Source organism: Lygodium microphyllum, chromosome 21, assembly GCF_053477565.2.
Source record: "Lygodium microphyllum isolate KBCC chromosome 21, Lygodium_microphyllum_v1.1.10, whole genome shotgun sequence".
In the NCBI taxonomy this organism is placed as follows: Eukaryota; Viridiplantae; Streptophyta; class Polypodiopsida; order Schizaeales; family Lygodiaceae; genus Lygodium; species Lygodium microphyllum.
In genome coordinates, this window is record NC_141155.1 from 129536517 (window position 1) to 129541974 (window position 5458).

The window sequence follows — 5458 nt, forward strand, 5'->3', positions numbered from 1 at the left end:
GGATTACCTTTGAGGGTTGTCTGTGATAGAGGGACAGAGTTACAGGTGATGAGGGAGTTTCATGAGAGTCCTTGGGCTGGTCATAGAGGAGTGTGGGCTACTTATGAGAAAATTAAGGAGAAATATTGGTGGAAAGGCATGTATAGAGATGTTTCTCACTTTGTAGAGACTTGCAGAGACTGCCAGATGTATTCAGTAATGCGTCATCGAGATGAGCTTCATCCGACCTATCTGCTATGCATTCATTATAAGTGGGTAGTTGACTTGGTTACTATGCCTATGGGTCTATGGCAGATGAGATATATTGTTTTGGCTAGAGAGGATCTTACCAATCATGTTGAAGGCAGATCTTTAAGAACGAAGACCACTAGTACAGTGTGTAAGTTCTTATTGGAAGAAATTTTCTGCAGGTATGGCTGTGTGGGTAAGATCACTGCGGATCGTGGTGAATTGGATGCAGATGAAGCTAGGGAGCTTTTCTCTCAACTAGAAATCAAGTTAGCTCTAACCACACCATACAATCCAGAGGGAAATGGGAAGAGTGAAAGAGGGCATCCGCCGATAGTGAAAGCATTAGCCAAAGCATGCAGAGGACGGATTGGAGAATGGCCGAGACTTCTACCATTTGCTTTATGGGCTGATCGTACGACTCACAGTGTTACTACAGGATATATGCCTGCAAAGTTGATGTATGGTCAGAAACCGGTTATGCCGACTAAGACTTGTGCTTTGACTTGGTCAATTTTACCTTGGCAAGAGGATTTGTCGAGAGAGGAGCTCTTAGCTCTTCGGATTCGACAGTTAGAAAGAAGACTAGAGGATATTCAGCTAGCTATTGACAGGTTGAAGGTTGCTAGACTAAGAAATAAGGACAGGTTTGATGGCAGGCATCGCTTGCGGCCTAGAGCAATAGAAGAGGGAGACTGGGTATTAGTCTTTGATAGCAGCCTTGAAAATTAGCATACTGCACTTCGGAAGATGGTGAAAAGATGGTTTGGGCCATACATAGTCAGACATGTCTTTGACAATGCAACATATGAGTTGACAGAATTGGATAGGACAGTGCTTAGAGTGCCTATTGCTAGAAAAAGAATCAAGATTTTCAGGAAAAGAGATGATGAAGATTATGCATTGGAAGAATTTGCAAGAGAAGAGCAACAAGAAGAAACTCCAATGGAAGAGATAGATGATATGACAGATAATCTTGTTGATATACCGGAAATGCATAACGAAGAGATTGATCTGTTTGTGGATCTTGATGATAACGATCATGGGTAGTTGGCCCATCCGGAGGATGCGCAGGATTAGAGGGGGTGGATGTCGTATTGCTGTGCATTCAAGGTGTGAAATCCACCCAAAATTTGTGTGTGTGGCATTTGGTACTTTGTACATACTTAATCGATGTGTTAGAATTGTTTGAAAGAATGCAACATGAGTGCATCAACATGGATATCACCACTTATTTATATATTTTGAGAGCTTGTAGCAACATAGGAGCTGTCGGTAAGAGCAGTCCCTTGGCAAGGTGGCACATATGCCAAGGTTCTATCAATAACTTTGCATTCTCTGCAAATGGCTTGTATTTAGCGAGTGTTGGACTAGTTGGCTATCTCAAATTTTGATTTCAAGACTGAACAACTAATTTGTGGAGGCAAAAGTTATTCTGGTTCCCTTCTTTGCTGATCTTGAAGCCCAGATAGCAAGTATGTCTTGGTTGGAGGTGAAGATGACCTTGTTCAGGTTTGGAGTATAGAGGATCGTGCTATTGTTGCTTGGGGTGTAATGATTGATGGATATGTGACATGTGGTGATTACAAGATGGTTAATCAATGCCTTCAGCTTATGCAACAAGAGGGCCTGGCACTTGATCATCTTATATTTACATGTATATTTACTTCTTGTATCCATGTATAGGAAGTGTGGAAGCATTGCAGAAGCAGAAAAGGTTTTTGATAAGCTATTTGAACATAAAACTGTTGCATTGAATGCGATGCTTTGAGTGTATCTGGAGCAAGATCGAGAAGATAACGCTATGCACTTTTACAGGCATCAAGTGTAGCAAAACAACTCCAAGCTTTAAAGATTTTTTTGGAAAAACAGGAAGACAAAATTAATTATTGAGGCACATGCAAAGGAGAGAGAAGGTGCTGAAGCAGCGTACAAAGCTGAACTTGATGAAAAGAATTAGTGTATTTGGAAGTTCAACGAACACATGTAGAGTTTTGCAAAGGAGCCCTGGTCGAAAATGGGTATATGAGGCTGACATTGTGACTCATGATGAATAGCTGAAAGACATGATAAAAAAAAAGCTGCTTTTTTGGGGAGGAAAGCCAATTTGGGGGCCAAAGAAGATCAGAGCGGGGGAACACGAGGATACGAATTGGAATCGGAGAAAAGGGGGACTCCTTCTTTAGAGAGAGCTGAAATCGTCAAGGGGGGAAAAAAGGAATCAAAGATGGTAGCAGGAGACACAGGAAAGCTCGAATGAAGACGTAGGCCAAGTGTGACTCTGAAGGAATTCAACGAAGCTAAGACAAACCAGAGAAGACTGTAATGGGACGAGGCTGTGAGGAAGAAGATGACAACAGTTACAAAAGAAGGAACGAGTGAAGATCTGAAGTTTAAAACGGAGACTTCGGCAATCAGGAAGCTGCAAAGGTTGTCGAAGATGAAGAGGAAGAACATTGAAGCTTTCAAATCGATGCAGACGGGTAACGGGATTGCAAAGCCTGTAGAGGACACTGCGGCAATTAATGAATGAAGCATTGAAGAGCTTTGTGATTTTGGAGAGGAAGAAACGAAGAAAGGAAGTGACTTTGATGAGTTTGGGATGAAGGTCGTCTAAAACCCTTCCCAAATTGGTACCCTTCACAGGTGTGGACTGTGGAAGAGGATCGACTTGCTGGAGCTATGTTTACGTGAATCCAGGTAGGAGGGCGATTACAGAAAAGCACTACTATGGTCATAGAAGGGACTATACTAAGGCTGCAGTGGATTGAAGAAGTCTAGGATGATTGACTGTGCTTCGAAGGAGAGAATCGTCAAGTTTTGTCAATTTTTATCATCCTTCCTACTTGTGTCGTCAGAGTGCTCATCGTCAGAGGTCGAGGCACACAGTTGGCATTCTGTTGGTTGCTTGATGAGAGAGCAGAATAACATTTAGGACAGATCTTTGCAATGTTGCTGGAGACTTCTTATCTCAGCAGGTTCAGGGAAAAACCATATAGGAATGTGTTGGCTGCTGGACATCGTGGAACAGGGGCAAGTACCTCAAAGCATGAATATGACTAAAATTTGTGAATATGCTTCAATTGTTCTGGACAGCCAGGGTTGCAGACTCTCAGATGCTGCATTATGTTTTGTAAACCGAGTGTTTATGTAGCTGGTAAGAGTGAGAGTTATGAGCTTGATTTGCTCAATCAGTTATCTTTTCCTTGCTGATGCCCTGGTTTAGGTTTAAATGCCTTTGAATCAGTTCAAAGCAACATCGACATGGCAAAGAAAATGCATGTTGCACAAGTTTGATCTTATCACAGCTCTATTTGGAGGAGAGTAATGTATCTTGGGAGGCCTGTGACAGAGTTTTGACTATGCAAGAGTTGTGTACATCTGTGCAAAATTGCACCAGACCTGGTTGGCTGTTACAAAGTTTTATCTATATAATAGAGCTGAATGTATCTACAAAAACTGTACCTAAATACAAAGATGCCTTCATAATCCTAATCCAACCCCTTAAATCTTACTTCAGATTTCCTTGTTCCTTTGGAAAAGACAGGCTGTTTATATGACATGTGCATTTGTCAAGTTGTTTATTGGAGATGCTCCCATTCAGATGTAGCTAAATGTATGACACATATTATCTAAAATTGAACTTTCAAATTGAATCTGATCTCGCTCGATTGATCTTCTATCCTGAAATTAGTCAAGGTTCTCTGTGGTCGCGACTTTGGTTTCGTAAACCCTTCGACAATGTGACTGGTATAGATTTGTCACCCTGTTGCGACAGCATTGTATCCACTCTTGATTGGTTGCTGCGAGTTCTATTGCTAGTGGATTGAGTGTTGAAAGCAACTGTTGATGGCAACGGCTACTTTGATTTTTCAGAGCACACGGATGTGTCTGCGCTATTAGGAGAGATGTCAATGGGTTCATTGGTGGATGGACTTGATGCTTTATTCCCCAACTCTCCAGCGTTCTTGGTCTCAATGCTCTTCGGGTCCACAACCATCTGTCGTTGTTGTTATTTTCGTTGTTTTCTCCTCTTTTTCTTGGTCAGTGAAGGTGCATAAATTCATGACTCAAGACCCTGAACTAGGTCAGTCGTTGATGTGCTTGGTTGGGCCTCAACTTTCCCTTACTCTGGTGTGTCCTCATGGGACATAGCCGTGGCCTGCTAAGTAGCCTTGCTAGGTTGTGAGGGTACAACTACCTCCCTTTTTGGAGAGTCTAGCTCTTCCCTTCTGTTTAACTCCTCCAGTCTAGGCTTTAGGCGCTTTGGAAGTGCTGTAGTTGTTAATGAAGTTGGTTGCGACACCTCCTCCACAGGCAAACTACTAAGGGCACATTCCGCAAGGGGCATTGTCATGGCCAAGGGCTATGACTACTGTGATCCCTGATTTGAAGTAGTAGCAGCTAGTTCAGTGGACTTGCTACTATTGGTGGATTTTTCGGTGTCAAGTCCTTACGGCAATTGGAAGTGCTTGTGTCGTTTGTTGCCCTTAGAGCATTCACTTGCGTAGATCAAGTATCCGTTGAGCTAGCCATGGTGGATTGCATAGGCATATCCTTAGGTTGAAAGCTAAGGGTTGTGTTGTGTCCTGCCTCTTGGACATTTGGAAGCTCTGATGTAGGTAGAGATTGGGATTGAGTAGCCGCACTTGACGAGTGTTGTGCTTCTTGTGTCCGTTTAGGGGAAGAGGGTGTAGGAGACTTGGGACTCCTAAGTGGCTTTGACACTGGCTGGGAGATTTGCTCGCTGTTGTCAGATGATTTTGCTATTTGCTTTGTTGAGCATTTACCCTTGCCATGAGCAATGTTGTGCTTATGATGCCTGCTATCCTCTTGGGGAATCAAAGGCTCCTTAGGCACTAGTGGCTTTTGTGTATCCTCAACGATTACATTTGATATCTGCTTGTCAAGCGTGCTAGGCTGAGGATCTACCCTCCAATTGGTCCCGTTGGGTTTCTTGATTTCGACCATGAGGGGCTCGGTCACTCCACTGTTCTTGACTTGAGACTTGGTTTTTCGTTTAGATCTCCTCCTACACTTCTTTGATTTCGACCATGAGGGGCTCGGTCACTCATTTGCTCTTGATATGATCTGGCCTTCATTTGACAAAGGAGGTTTAACAGGGGGTTTTAGTACCCAAATCCACCGGTTACTTGCATAATACCCTTGAGCACGTAGCAATGTCTTAGATATCCATCGTGGCATTGTATTGACTCTCCATCGATGCCTT